The sequence below is a fragment of the Epinephelus moara genome, chromosome 1 (assembly GCF_006386435.1).
Source record: "Epinephelus moara isolate mb chromosome 1, YSFRI_EMoa_1.0, whole genome shotgun sequence".
In the NCBI taxonomy this organism is placed as follows: Eukaryota; Metazoa; Chordata; class Actinopteri; order Perciformes; family Serranidae; genus Epinephelus; species Epinephelus moara.
In genome coordinates, this window is record NC_065506.1 from 5,894,406 (window position 1) to 5,910,912 (window position 16,507).

The following is a 16,507-nucleotide window of genomic DNA, read 5'->3' on the forward strand; positions in this document are numbered from 1 at the left end:
AAGGAAACTCGAGCCTCCGTCTCCTCACCTCTCTCCCCTTCCTCTTGTTTATGTGCTACCAGCCTGCAGTAACACCCCCCTGTGGGCCAGTAAACCTGACCTCTGACCCCATAACAAGAAGGGAAGTGTTGATGTTAAGTTGTCAAGTTGTCCAGAGAACGGTCACCTGACAGCACAACTCACAGCCAGAGGACAGCAGGCAATAAAAAATGATGTTTTTTCCAGGAGTGAATTGCTGCAAGTATTATTGACCTGCCGACCTCTGTTTGTTAAAACCTGGTTTTATCTCAGAGGAGAAATAAGGGTTCTCACTCCAGTCCCCCCTTGATATAAAAAGTTAAAGATACAAGAGACATTACTTTGTTAACTAATCTCTGTCCGAGCCTCATGGGAGCTGCAGCTGTTTAAGACTCATGGGATATATTGTTGTTGGTTGTGACAAAGTTATGAGAAACGAACAGGAGGAAATGCTGCATTTGTTAGGGACTAATTTCAGCAGCGGATTAATCTACATTTGGTGATCTAATGAGTATTTGTGGCAGCAGGATAGTGTATATTAACTTGTAAGATTAACTACAATGTGTGTGTTCATGGTAATGAAGGAATGTCACCTGGTATCACAGTGTGGCTCATTGATGTGTTTTTAATAGTTTTTCAACAACAATGGAGCCCTGTGGCACAGAGGAAGAATATACATCAGGCTTTTATAGACACAATACTTCTTAGGATTGTCATTCACTGTTGGTTTGGGTCTTTTCATGAGATTATCACCAGACTTATGCTTTAAAAAATATGAAGTGCTCGGGTCTTAACTGTCCAGTAAAGTAGTAGATAAGTATCTTAGGAAATGGAAATAAAAGTCCATCATGTTTCAGCTCTTTAGAGAAAGACGACCAAAGAAACACAGTATCTGACTGAGTCTGATGGAACAGAGGTGATCTTATAAAGGATATTTGGCTCTCTTTAGCTATAAAATGACACTGTTTTTCTTAACAAGTATTGCAATACTAGATATGTTTGTCAATGAACTTTTTTTCCCCATGACTAAGACAGGACTGAGGTAGCACCAATGACAGTTAATGCCAATTGTGACTATATCAACATTCAATATTGCTGATGAAAGAAAAACTAAATTGTAAAAAAATAAATAAACTAAAATTACTTTATTTTCTTCAACAAAAAAGGTTACAATATATCACAGACTTGCTAATTATTGAATATTCCACTAAGATTCCTATTTACATGCAGCTGTGCATGCTCAGATTAACATGCCCTAACATGTCATTTATCACGTCAAAGTAAAGAACAGTGGAATGACTGGAGCCACTTGACATTTTGCTCCTTTTTTATCAAAATAGGATATTTTCTAAGTTTCCTACCACTGGCAGAATTGTTGGACTGTGTGAACACAGCCTCTCTCTTTAATGCCTTCATCCACCCTCTTGAAAAGGTCGGTGTCACGATATTTGCTCATAGCCAAAATCCTGTCAATATCCGAGTCTTTCATAATGTTTAAAAGTCGGTGTGATTCTTATTCCGACCAATGTACAATGTATCCATGACAATGCACAGAGCCGAACTGTAAATGGACAACAGGCCTTGTGTTGCAAATGGTAAAAACCCTAGTTGAGACGCATATTCCTAACATGCTGTACCATGTCGAAATAAGGCTGTTAAAACCTGAGTAATACCGGCATATCCCATGTCTTAATCGGAAAGAGCTTAATTTGGAAAAAGGCCTAATTCGGAAACTCCAAACAGAATATGCTGCTTACGTGATCCGCATCAAATTCCAAATATTGTGAGGTTCAGAATAACAGTGGAATATTAGTGTGCATGTAAACATATCCAGTAACAACAGGGCTTGTCATGTACTTTGGGCAATCAAAAACTTGGTTTTAAAACCTTTATTGTCTGTACAGCTCTCATAGTTTTATAATAGTTTCACTGACAGTACTGGGCTCCAGGACAGTTGTTGAATCATTGGTTAAAAATAAATATGCAGATCAGAACATATTCCTTGTCTGGATGTATTTCATTTAAATTGATCCCATCAGACCTCTAGACCAGACACTTTCTGCAAGGCTGCATTCTTAATCATTCATAGTGTGTTTTTCATCAAGTAATGATAAGATGAAATGTTATGTGAAATAAGAGAATTAAGAAAATTAGAGGGGGAAAAAAATCTATTAATAGCCCTGTATGAATGGGAAATGACGACTGTCGTTGTATGGCATGGCCCAAGTTAACACCTAAACTGGTGTTTAGTGTTGGACCTTCCGGTGTAAAATTTTGCCAAATTGCTGACATTTTGCTAATGGCAAAGGTCAAACCACTTACCGGAAATCAGTTGCTCTAAAACAATAGTTTTCCAATGGCTGCACAACATAAACCTTTGTGTAGGCTACTGTTTTAGAGCAGTAAAGAAGAATGGATGAAAACTCCCATTTTATCGTGGTGTGAAACTATTTTAAAGTTTATTAAAAAAAAACCTGTGGTTTTACATTTGTTCATAGACTCATTTTAGGCAGTATTGGAGGCATATCTGATAGTAGTATCGGTATAGGAACAAATATAGTTTCAGACTAGATTGACTGAAATGTTCAGTATAATCTGATGACTATAAAAGACTAACAGTTTTGATTCACTACCTGATATGTCGATATGTAACAACTCATTTGACCGATAACTGATACTGATATTGATATGTCCACTTTTTTCCGCACCTAATTTTTAGTGATCATCAAGTCTCTTCTGTAGTGGAATTGACATCATATTATGCATGCATAGTACTCTTATCATGATGGCCCACCAGTAGATGGAGATATAAAATGCAATACTTTTCAATGCATTTACTATTTATTGATTATGCAAATGAAAAAAAGCATATTGGCAAATTCATTTTAAAGCTGATTTTGGCCGATACCAATGACATACTGATATTATCTGTATGTTGACCGATTACGATATATCATTTTAAAGCCAATACCAATGTTGTGCCGACATCATCATGAATCCCTAACTAAAACTATATGGAAATTGTTTTAAAAGATAAAAATAAATTGCCCTGTATTTTAGTCAACCAAAACTTGACTAAAAAAAAACAGTTTCAGTTTTAGTAAATATGATTAAAAACTAGCAAGGGTATTTGACCCAAGACTAAGAGTGAGGCTGGGAAAAAAAAAAATAGCCCACAAAATGGCCTACCTGGAATAAGCTGAAAAAAGGTTAGGATCCAGGTAGAAGTTGCCTCGGGCTCTGCACACAGTTTACATTACAGAAGGTGATTACAGACGTCCCTGGCATTGCTCGTGTGGTGTAGAGTTTCCCCCTAGGCAACGACTTCAGTTGGAGTGCGAGTTGTTTCCGGAGAGGAGATAAGAGCTGCAGTCAGTTCCCAGCCTCCCCGCTGATCCACTCCACTGATCTCTGTCCTTAATGAAGCATCTATCAGCGGAGCTTCGTTAGCTCAGGCATGCAGCGTGCTCTGACTGGCCCGGCACAGCCAAGCACAATGTAGGTCCGTGTACTCCATAATTACAGACTGCTCACTCCTTCATGTTGCATTTGTTATTAGGGAACTTACCTTAATACCCCCAGGCACAGGATGAGCCAGGATGAATTCTATTCGAACTAAATCATGTTTGGAAATTACAAAAGTACAAGCAAATATTTGCAAACTGCAGGTACTCCAGCTGTTTGTTAAATGGCGTCTACACCAGGCCAGGAAGTGTGCAGGTCACAGCCAGAGGAATTCACCATCAAAGACCAGTTTCCTGTACAGGTTATATATTAAACCAGGACCTTAATCTGTTCAAAACCTGGATTAGTAACTGTTTTACAGTGGTGTCCTGGATTTAGTAAATGATATGAAATTCTGTGTGAATGTTTAACCACCGATGTACTTAAAAAATCTTTGTGTTTTGGTGGCAACAATCTGAGCACTAGCATTAAAATGATCTCCATTGTGTTTTCTATATAATTATGAAGAAACTGATCTTGTGAAACCTTTTGCTGCTCTTAAGAACATCCCTGGCTTGTTTGATACTCCTAAGGCTTGATCCATGTTTGTCCATTTACAGGAAAATAGCATTTATCTAAGGTTAAACCAGCCACCTAAGAGGTTTGATTCATGTGTCCACTCAGTTCAGCAGTAACCCTAAAGATAAAGATAAATCAGCTACTCCTCTAAAACAGGTTGGAAGCCCCTTTTACATGGCCTGTTCAAGGCGGGAATGTTACACCATTATTCCAACTTGCCATTCTGTATAAAAGGTATGATCATGGAATGGGTGACAGAGTTATTCCACCTTTAAGCCACTAGCGGAGGTAATAACAGAGCCGAATCGACATCTGTATATAAAGTGCGAGCTGGCAGGACATTTTCGGTCAATTCGGACAATTGGAGAGACATATATATATATATATATATATCTATATATCTATATATATATAGATATATAGATATATAGATATATATTTACATTATAATTATCCAATTCGTGGACATTTTCGGTATCCTATGCATTGTTTTATAAATGAGACCTGTGGTCTATTTGTTTTGGAGAGGGGGTGACCTCTGAGAATAATTGGGCTCCAGGTAAAAACCTCCTGAACAATGAACACTGAAGGAATTCTTCCCAGGAAAAGTTTTAGCTGGTTGCAATCTGCAGTTCTCACAGCTAGATGCCACTAAATCCCCCTAAGGTCCCGTTTATACAACAACGATTTCAACTGAAAATGGTAAACTTTAGTTGCGTTTTGGCCGATCGTTACAAGACAGCTGCGTTTTGGGTGCCTGAAAACGCAACATTTTGAAAACGGGTTCCAGAGTGCAACTTTTTGGAAACGGCAGCGTCTCCGTTGTCATGTAAACTTGCAATATGCAGTTCCTCTGAAAACGGAGACTTTTCGCACATGCGCATTACGGTTCCAGTCACTAGGCATGCCGACCGTCACAACAACAATGCCGAGCTCTGTTTGTGCTGCTCACCCTGTTGATTTGAAGTGAAGTGTAGATCTGTTACTGTAGCAACTCCACCTCGTCGTCCATCCAGACAAAGTTATCTGTGCATGCTTTCGCCATTGTGTCTTCTTTGTTTTGGTTTGTAATCTCCGCGTTGTAGAGGAAGGCGCTTCAGCGCAGGCGCATGCCGTCATGCCGTGGTGTTGCTTTGCAAATTTACACTGCCACCCATTGGCCTGGCGTGCATACTACAGCGTTTACAGTAGATTTAGCGGCTCCGTGTGAACGGGGATTGTTTCAGTAACGTCATCATATAAACGCAGAAGTTTTTTAAAACACAAAGGACAGACTTTTCAGTTTTTAGAGGAACCGTTGTCATCTAAACAGGGCCTAAAACAGACACATTGAACCTTTAAGTCTAGAGCTACACTTAGCCCCTCTGGTTGTTGACCAGTTGCAGGTGATTGGTTCATTTGTTTAAAGTGAACAATGCTGTGCAAAATGCTTATCAGAGGTTATGCTCATTCTCAAGCACACACTGTGGCAACCAAACCCTGAGGCTTCTTTTTTTTTGTCTTAAATACTTTTGCATTCCACTCTTTAAAAAAAAAAAGACAAAGCTCCTCTCTATTATTCCTGACAGTATGTTAGGTGACACCACTCTTTTCTCTCTTTTATTTCTCCTCTTTCCACCTTTCTCCTCCCATCTGTCTGACGGAGCTGAACTTGCTTCAGAGAAAGCCCGGAGAGGAGAGGAAGGAGAGGGGGCTGAAATCAGAGCCGCTCCCTCAGAGGTGGAGGCGATTTATGGCGTGTTTGTGCACGGGGAGGAGAAGGAGGAGGGTGGAAGAGAAGCAGTGGGAGGAGAGCTGGCAGAGAGAAGGAAAGGAGGGCATGAAGCAGCGACAGAGGTTGAAGAATTGGGACAAAAGTCTGCTGAGAGAAAGAAAAGAGCTCTGGAGTTTATTGTCAGAGCTGGAGAGCTCTGAAAGAGGAGGATTAGGAGGAAGGAGGGGAGAAGGAGGAAGAGGAATCAGCCCGCTCTGTGCAGCTGAACTTGGACTTGTAACCACATGTTTAGATCACACTGAGCGCAGGGAGGAAATATCCAGGTAGGACAACAGGGCAAAGGTTACTGTTAACTTTTTCCACGTGTGCATTCAGAAGGGTTTTGTTTGGCATGTTTGTGCGTCGTCATTCTGTTCATTCAGTTTAATTTAAGACACTGCGGAATTGAACATCAATCAAGAGGCATTGGATGACTGTTAAAAGGTGTTGAAGACATATTTGTCTCTGTGTGTATGTGAGTATAGAGGAGAAGGAGGTGCGCAGCTATCTTCCATTCAGTGCTGTGAGCAGAGCTTTTGTAGTGCAGATTGTTCTTTCAGCTTCTCTTCTCGTCTGGTTTCTGTCTTTTGATTCATCAAAGCTTTTTTCATCTCTCAAGCGACCGCTGACTTTTATTTATCTGTTTGCCTTTGAGATGTTATTACAAGGCATCGTTACACCTGCCTGCTTCGATGTGCTGGAGGAGATGGCGGTTTTCTTGATGTGTGTAGTGATGTCTTACAAGCAGACATGCTGTTTTACCTCACCTCCTGTGGTTTCTGTCCACGTAGATAGTTTGGGTCTCATTTGTCAAGGTTTTAAGATATTTGTCTTCCATTTGTCCATTGAAGCAAGACTTAATGTTGATCTTTGAGCAGCACAAATTAAATTATAATGACCTGCATTAGACTGGGGGTTGTGGGGGGTGTTTCAAAGTTAGTTAAAGGGATAGATGGTCGATTTTCAACCAGCTTTGTATCATAACAATGTAGGTAGTATGTGTAAATGGACTGTGGTAAACTTTCCTCCATCTAACCAGCCCCAGATCTCGCTGCTCATCTCACAGCTCAAATCTTCTCTGGCTCTAAGGCTGTAGCTTGAACTACCTCTGCATTTTCATATGCCCATCACCACTGAACAAAGCGTATAGAAACAGATCAAGAGAGAGAGACCTGCACCTCTTTCTCTCTAACAAAGATCAAAGGCAGATCAAACCGTAAAACTAGTAGGGGTGGGGGAAAAATTCCATACAGCACAGTACCGCGATATTTTTGATTGGCAATATTGTATCATTACACAGTGCCAAATGATAAAATCATTTGCAGTCCACTAGATACATTTTGCTGCTGTGGGGAAACCAGTGATATGACCAAGATAAAACCAATGTTGATGAAGTTTTCCTTTTGGGGACATAATTTACAGTTAAAAAAGGGTAAGAAATTGCAATATATTGCAAAATATTTTATCGTGACTTAAGTAACGTAATAATATCGTATCATGGATCCTCTGGTGATTCCGCTCCTAAAAACTAGGCAGTGATCAAAAAAAAAAAAAAAAAAAAAAACGTAGGTTCTGCTTCTCTCTTGCCTGTTTCTCACCTAAAATGTCATCAAAAACACATTGTGGCACACTGTTTGGCTGTAATTTGAAAATTTGTGAGCAGCAAGCGAGCACCATAATGTTTAAAGTACTGGTATTAAAAGTATTAAAAACGGAGGCTGAAAATACAGAAAACTAACGGTAAAAGTAAGCAGTGCAGATCAAACATAAACCTCTGTGTTACTGTGTTGCCTATTTCACGCTGGAAATGTTTTCAGAAACATCTTTTAGCTAACTGTTTAACTGTAATACGAGATACCAGCCGATTGCCATATTGTTTCCTGTGAAAAAACTGCCAAGTTTGCATTACAGCACACTAGAGCAGGAGGGTTTTTCGTTCGGTGCAGTGCAGTGCATTCTGGTAGTTGTAGATTTTCCACCTCTTGTGAAAGGGTGAATGCCACAGTCCTTTTCTCTGTTTTCTCTGGTCATGTTGATAGACTATAAAAATAATGGATGTAGCTGCTCTGACGTCACCACTTGGTTTTTGGACTCCCATTTTGAAACCTCAAGTTTGGCATCTTGGCCGTTGCCATCTTGCCATCATCTGTTTTTGGAGCCAGAAGTGACCATAATTGGCCAGGAAGGTGGAGCTGTGAGGAAGTGAGGGGTGGATCTGATCAAGAGGGTGGGGACACTGTCGACAGAAGGCTTGTCACTCAAAGTGGCTTGTGTAATTGGACTTTAGACGTAAATAAAATGTAATTGCTGAGTTATTTTAAGATTCACCCCCCTTTTTTGTACCAGTCTGTGTACATGTTTATTTCTGCTGTAAAGTTGGGCATTTTGACATGGAGGTCTATCGGGATTGACTGGCTTCTGTGCCCAGCCTTGAGTGGCCATTAGAGGAACTGCAATTTCGCACTATCCTGTTAGCTTGATTTTTGCTATATATTTTTTCTATATGACCAAGCAGAGGTTGCCTCTTGGTCATATAGAATCAATTTAAAAAGTATTTGCATCTTTTAACTGCATAGACAGACCAGTTTCATGAAAAGACCATCTTTCCAGCAGTAAACTACTTCTCTAACTCAAAACCTCTCCACTGCATATACCACTATATTTCCAGCACACTGTTTTCCAAAATATGGCAAAACATGCAACTTCCAAAATCAGATCCCAGGGGACAAAAGAAAAAGTTAGATTGAAAAGTTTATTAAGGTTGAACAGCCATATTTTAAGTTTACAATTGATGAGTTTTTAATACAAAAATATTAATACTACCTTAGAACAGTCTGAATGTCAAGGATATCTGAAGATTACAGCTTAATCATTAACAAACATCATGTCCTTGTCTGAAGAAAAAATGGAGCAAAAAATATTTTAAAAGTGCTCTAATTATGTTTAGTTTCATTAACCTTGTTTTACTGGATTGGCAGCTTGCATCTTTATGTCTCTTTTTGTACTGCTTATAGAAATATTATTTAATAAGCTTCTTAAATCAGTCTTACTGCTCTAAGGCTCTATAATGATCAGCATTACACTGAATATACACTTACACTTATGTATTTAAAAATGCCATAACCCAGAATGCTTAATGCTTAGATGTCGAGTTATCAAGATGCCAATAACAAATTAACATACAGCATGTTAAAAACAGAATTTGCAGAATCCCCACAATAACAGTAGCAGCAGCAGTTATAATGTAAAACCCAGTGTGGTGTACAGAGTGTAAAATGAGAAACGTGGTCCAGTTCATCTGTGGGAAAGACAAAGAGACAAAGGCAGAAGGAGAGAGTGGTGTATCATTGTGAATTCCTGCCCGTGTCTGTGGGACTGCTGGGAAATGAAATGAAAAGGTCGTCCCCGGTCACAAACCCACTAATCCCACATCAGCTTACTCTGATAAATCACAAAGAAATACACGCGACTTTACAGAGCAGGCCAGTGTCCCGACAGTACAGCAGATTAAGTCGAGCACGCCTCTGTGACCTAAAGGAATCAAATTAAAATCAGAAAAAGAGGATGAACCTTACAGTCGACCTAATACGGCAACTCACTACTGTCAGACAACACAAAAAATATATATAACAAGGGAGGACAGGAAGTGTTAAAAGAGGAAGAAATGGTGAGCTATATTTGACTTGTGAGTCTCTATGATGAAATATGTATGTTCTGTTTACCAGCGGGATTAACCTGCTAAGAGGCCTGAGGAAAACTGTCTGTGTAATGTGTACAGTTTTTCCTTGCTTTCTCTGCTTTTCCAGATTTTATTGTGGTAATTTTTATTAGACACACATGAATTAAGCAATATGCAGTAGTGCTGTGAAGTTTGAGCGATGTGTAGCCTCTGTTTACCCAGATCAGGACTTCTAAATACATCAAACGTACATGTGCAGATATTGAGGGGGAGTAAAGCAATTCATGCTTCATTATCCTTCCAAAATATTTAGCTGTTTGCTCAATAAACTAAAATCTACCAACGTGTACAGATGCTGTATCATGACATCAGCAGAAATGAGAAGTGACCTGGAGACCAGGTCTTGGAGTATTTAAGTCAACATAAAAAAACAATTATTAACTCTAACATTGTGTTCACACCAAACGGGATGCCAATTTTCGCACCCCGTTACTTGCACGAGTTTGAATGCTATTGGCGTATGTCCCCCGTGGCATCTCAATGCTGATTGGCTCCCACGGCATGTATTGGTCGCTTGAGTTCAGATTTTTCAACTCTGGTGAATAAGTGTATGATTTGAAATCACACTACTCGCTTTATTTGCGTATTTTGCATCATTCATGTCATGTCCATCGCACTGCCCGGCAAGAATTTGCATGTAATTGCGTCTTTACATTGACTTTATATGTAATTCACTTTCTCAGTGTGAACACGACATATATAACAATTTACATTTTACAAAGGTATTAAGTTACGCATATTTAAGGGTGTGGCAACTACATTAACAAGTTGTCTGCGAGGTATCACCACAGTGTATTGGTGCTTCTCAAAGCCAAGTCAAGGATGCTTCCTTGGTAGGACGGGTCCTTTCAAGGGTCCTACAGAGGCTAGGCAAGACTCCTACCTAGCATTTGGTGAACACACATTGGAACAGGCAAGTGAGTGCCCAGGTGTGTGTCACTGAAAAGGCCCCGCCTTTAATTCTGGCAAATGGTGCACAAAGAATTGTGGGTACTTCATGTCTGCTGAGGATACACACATGCATCCTTGAAAATTCTCTGAAGGAAAGACTTGGTCTTCGGTAGAATTCAAAAGATCATTGACATTGGAACGGTCCTTTGGTGGAATTTGATGATGTAGCCTCCTTGAACTTCAGAAGTTTAAGGATCCTTCCTTGACTCTGAGAAGCACCATGAGAGTCAGCTTCACCCCTTGCCCCTCCACAGCTCCACCCCCTTATCCAGATATGGCCACTACTGGCAGCAATTGGCGCATTGCTGACCTCAAAATGGCAGCACACAAACCAGTGGATGACATTGCAGCAGCTACGTCCATTATTTTATGCAGTCTATGATGAAGAGGAATGATGTTCATGGAATTTTTGAAAACAACCTAGATGGCTGCAGCTAACATGGACCTTTCTGAACAACAAGTACTGTTTTCAAATTCTGATGGCAAAACAGCAAAACTTTTTCACAGACATATTAATTCTCCACCATCACAGCTGCACCCTGTAGTCTGTTCAGATTTTTCCGTTGTTCAGTGATGTGTCATATTTTGTGTCACTGATGGGTTTTAGGCCTGTTCAATCACGTCTAGAGGCATTTTGGTCTAGTTCATTGATAACACCCCTTGGAAAAAGAGAATGAACTGAGAGTTTCCAGACTAACTAGCATTTACAATTTGGTCTGATGCTTAAAACTAGATTTTGACGCAGACAGCACCTGATTCCTTGTGATGTTAGATGATACTTTGAAATTTATCTTGGGAATATGCAGCACTACGGCAATTACTTAGAACGATGATTCACTGTTGACCTTGGGAAGAGTAGAGTTTAAACATGAGGTCGGCTAACTAGATTTTTCCAGAGCTTTCATCTTCATCTCTCAGTAGTTTATTAAATGTTTCTATTTCAGTCAACATTGATGCTTTCAAGATCTTTGCTTTTGCTCATTTTAAGTTATATCTAATTTCCCTTTTGTGATACATGTAAAACAATATCAAAATAACATTTTGTTTTTTGCACCCAAAGCTCTGCTTTTGATTTTGTCTTAGATTTCATCACTTTGTGTTTCCCATTTTTTAAATATTCACATTTTGCCTCATTTTGGTGTTTGTTTAAAGAAGCTGTTTCAGTTTTGGCATTATGTGTTGATAGTGTGTCTCCTCTCTTGCACTGAGAGCTGTAATCGAGACAGTATTGTCCAAAGGAGTCGTCCGTTTTCACGATGCAGGACGGAAGAAAAGGTATGTTCCTCCCAAAGAGCTGCTGCAGTGCTATGATGCTGGTCTGGGAGAAAGAAGAGCAGCAGCAGGCCTTTGATGAGAGCAGAGTCATGAGGCGGAGGGTGAGGAGGGAAAAATAGGGCAGGAAGATGCTGAAACATGATAAACAGCAACGCCGGAGGGTAGAAGATGAAGAACAGCCATTCTTTAGAATCTGCAAAGGCAGTTTTCCACACATTGGACACTGAGTTTTGACTCCATCAGTACACAGAAATCCTGTAGATGGCGATGATAAACAAAACAGGGGAGCAGGATTTTCATTTGAACATGAAACTGATGAGAGAGAAGGATCCTGAAGTTGAAAGTTCGGGTCGCTCTGAACAGAGTGCTTAGTCATTGTTATCTTTAGTTGCTGTCTTCCTGATTGAACAAGATTTCCCACCAGACCTGAGCCAAGTAGATAATCACTAATTTCTGTACAGCATGCCCTAGTAGTCGTGATGACGTCCAGTCATGAAGTTTAATTGTTATTGAAGTCAGTCCAGCAGGTCACAGCTGTGTTCTGGAGTCATGGAGATTGTTAAGAATAAAGTGGGACTTAATAAGAAAACATTTAACAGTCTGCGGACCTCAGGTCAGGTGGATTTATCTTGGTGGTGAAATGTTGGACAATATTATAACATATTTGTCACATCAGGACAAACTGAGCAAGTCAGTATAGATTTGTGTGACGGTTGATTGCTGGTTGATTTTTCAGATTGTTGTGTTTTGTTAGTGGATGGGTATGTTATCTGTGTATGGTATTGGTTAAAAATGTTACTCTTAAAATGTAATACATTATATATTACTAGTTACCTTCATTTGAAAGCAATAAGTTACTTTACAATATTACTCTCTATGTAGAGATGTTACTTATTACAATACTTTTGCATTACTTTGACCAAAGTGACCTCAGAGGAACTAATGTTGATTTTAAATGGATGAGGGTCATGTTGTTTCACAGCAGGTAATCAAAGCACAGAAACTCCAGTTTATTACAGTTCATTTCAAGTCCAGTGCTGCATAGGTCTGACCCATTCATGCATTCACATACAGTGGTTACCACTTTGTATTAAAGTCCCCTGCTTATATTAATAATAGTGTGATGATATAGAACAATTAAATAGCCTAGACCTTTTAACATAAACGAATAGCCTTGGACACAGGGAGGGTCAGGCAGAGGATCAAAGTCTGATAATTATGAGATGTGGATAAACATTTGTGGACCTATGATATAAAACAAAATAAACACATGTTGAGAATAGCAAAACAAACAGAATGGCGTGCGATTAAGTCACGTTGACAAGGTCAAATGAATACACAAGAGCTGGATGAACCACCTGCCGGGTTCTGATGTGTCAGTCCGCTCCAGCAGCACTAGAGAGAGAGTTGTGCATAAGAAAGGGACTGTGTGCCGCCGTTGCTCTGCAGTTGTAGGGGATGTGAATGGAAAAACGTCCAACATCTAGTACACTTAAATAGTATACTTATCCCCGCTGCTTTCTAGCAGCCTTAGGACACAAAAGCAGAACAGGATACATTGTAGACATTACAGGTGTATCAATGGAAACACATTGAACATGATAACGCATAGTCCCAGATCTGCTGATCACTAGCACCTTTCTAGGCCTGTAATGAAGGGTATAAGGAAATGACAGCACACAACCTTCAGGGGATATGTTTACTGGTGGCGGAAGTGGAGGGGTGTGGATAAATGAAAAATGAAAACAATTAACAGTTTATTTCGGGTGGTAACACGTTATATGACAATGTAAATGTAATAACATTACCCGAAATCCTGCTGGTAATGCATTATATTACTTCATTACTGCTAAAACACAATATATAACTGTAACGGGTTACTTTTGTAAATCTAAAATGTAGACAGGAATTAGTCTGTCTATAAACTGCTGTTCTGTCAACCTGAAAAACATGTTCCAGCTTTTCCGAAAGCCTCCAGGTTCTCTGTGGAGGACGGTGAGCTGTGTGAAACAAACATTATAGAATTAAAAAAAAAAAACTTTAATGTGACGCCTTCCTGCTGGGCATGAAAACCGCATATGATGAGAAGCTGGGAGGGATAATTAGATTACTGTAGTATATTAACACTGAGTGTTAAGGCAGCGGCATGTTGTATGAGTTTGTTTACAGCTTTGTTATTTCAGACACAAAACAGGATCAGCTTTAAAGTCAGCGAGATGTAGAGCTGTGTGTGTTCTGTCAGGACAGAATGACAGACACACATTCTTATTTCTCACACATACTTATTTCTGTGTGTGTGTGTGTGTGTGTGTGTGTGTGTGTGTGTGTGTGTGTGTGTGCGTGCGCACTTGGGTCAGTAAGGTCGACAGATAGAGTGAGTGGAGTTGNTGTGTGTGTGTGTGTGTGTGTGTGTGTGTGTGTGTGTGTGTGTGTGTGTGTGTGTGTGCGTGCGCACTTGGGTCAGTAAGGTCGACAGATAGAGTGAGTGGAGTTGATTACCCATCTCCACTCTTATCTCCATCCTCCTCTAACGCAGGAAGCGCCTGCTGATTATTCTCTTAATCAGGGCTATCTCCTATGCGATTAGCTCGGTGCTAAAAAGCCCTTCAGTTGGAATGGGGACGTAGCCGCTGGACCAAAGCACTTCTTTCAGCTGGTAATTGCATTATCATATGTTCCCCCTGCAGCCTTGACTGACAGGATTCACTATGGGGAAAGACTCCCTGCGGGTACAATCCCATGATTCAAAGAAATTATTTGTTTATCAGGAGGTTTCTCTCACTTTGTCTCTTAAGCATCAATCTGTTAAAGCTTATTCAGTGTTTCCCACAGAATCAGAAATCATGTGTGGCAGTAGCTGACGGGGGAGTGTGTGTGTCTGTGTGTGTGTGTGTGTGTATGGGGGGGCGGGGGGGGGTCGCTAGAATGAAAAACTAGAGTGCTTAAACTCAAATTTCTGATGTCAAAAGATACAAAGTCTGGAGCTGTTATGTAGATAATGAATTAGGGAAGATGTTCTAGATCACTGATTCCCAACCCACGAGTCGTGACACCGCTGCAGGAGTGTGAGCTCCTGGCCAAGGACAGTCAGTCCACCCCCACACTCAGTGTTGTGTCTAACCAACTTTCCATTGTGTTTTTTTTTTTTTTTCTTGCCCGCGTCTTTATGTATCAGTTTGTGTTCCCCTTTCTTAATCTGGAATTTTTTGCTGGTCCGTCAATGGAGCACAGGTGGATCGCTTCATGAGTTCATTCTTTTTTCAGCAATTGTGGAGTTTTAAGTTGCAGGGTAGATAATTGATCAGTTGGTCCAATCAGTGCTGATCACATCAGATCAATGGATGAGAGGAGCAGCTGCTGCAGGGGAACTTTTAGACCCAGTGCAATGAATGGTTATGCTTCACTCTCAGTTTGCCTGACTTTGTACTGCTCTGTCTGTGCCAAGAGAACACTCTGTGCTGTGAGAGTGTGTTGCAGATAAGAACTGAATGTTATATATATTCCACTAGCGCTCCTAAAAAGAACCCAGCTCCAAAATAGAATATCAAAACGTGGCGGCAGATGTTTTAATTGTGGTGGGCCACCACAAATACCATATGTTAGCTTGGGGAAATGAGTCACCAATGTAAATTATAACTCCAGCATTGGGTCAAAACAACCTGTTATCATGACTTTGGTAACCAAATTTTTATTTATTTTTTTATTTTTTTATTTAACCAGGTAAAACCAATTGAGATCAAATCTCTTTTACAATGGTGACCTGGCCAAGAGGCGGAAGCGTTACACGTTGAAGAGCAATAAATGAAAACAAACACACATACAGAACACAGTCACAGGAGAAGAGATAAAGAAGAAAAAGACTACCATCAACATGCAGGAAAAGCAGGAATGATCACATAGAAAGACAAGAACAATAAAAGACAGCAGCAGACGATCAAAGCAAACTAAACACCATGGCAGGAGCAAACAGTGTCCAAAAGCTCAGCAGTATTGTGCTTAAAGCTCTCCAACGAGACTAGAGAGGCCAACTTGAGTCGCGTCATTCCATGACCAAGGGCCAAAATAGGACAGACTCCTACGACCAGCCTCAGTCAGTTTTCTACTCAAGAGTACAGGGTAACATTAACCCAGTATTTCATCAGTGTAGATTTTTTTGAATCATTTCGCTCTACAAAGGAGGATAAGGGCCATGTTAAAGGAAAAAGATCTTAGATTTCGAGAATAAAATTGTAAATCTACAAAGATAAAGTCGTAAAACTGTGGGCGAGAATAAAGCTGAAATATTACGAGATTAAACTTGTAATATTTGGAGAAAAAAAGTCACAGATGTAATAATATTACCTGAAATCTTGTTGGTAACACGTTATATTACTTTGGTACTGCTAAAATGTACACACTTTGTTGCTTTTTTACACCATGTTACCCGACTTTCCGGTCTTATTATGTGACTTTTTTTCTCCCACAATTACGACTTCATTCTTTTTATATTACGACTTTATTCTCGTAGTTTTACGACTTTGGTCTCGTAATTTTAGATTTTTTTTCTTTAACACGACCCTAACCCGCCTTCGTATCACTCTGAGACAAAGTAAATAAACATATTCCCCAAAATGTTGAACTATTTCTTTAAACCTGTGAGTTAACTGGAGCACAGTTGAGTTTTACACATTTGTAGCCATGTTAACTGTTCAGACTGGTCAGACAGAAACTACTGAGTAGAGTGTCTTGGAATTTTGTCCAAATATCCA

General features: G+C 39.9%; 1 protein-coding gene across 5 annotated transcripts in view; it reads left to right on the forward strand.

Annotated features, from left to right (window-relative positions):
- large2 (LARGE xylosyl- and glucuronyltransferase 2) overlaps nucleotides 1-16,507 on the forward strand; it is a 144,733-nt gene that overhangs the window by 78,504 nt on the left and 49,722 nt on the right. Inside the window, exon 1 of one of the 5 annotated variants that reach the window (XM_050071915.1) lies at nucleotides 5,852-6,078. The exons of 3 other annotated variants lie outside the window; for them this stretch is intronic. The gene's annotated coding sequence lies outside the window, so the exon portion shown is untranslated. Of the gene's footprint in view, nucleotides 1-5,851; nucleotides 6,079-6,132; nucleotides 6,239-16,507 lie in introns of those variants that run through there. One more of the 5 variants, XM_050072145.1, reaches the window with a different exon arrangement.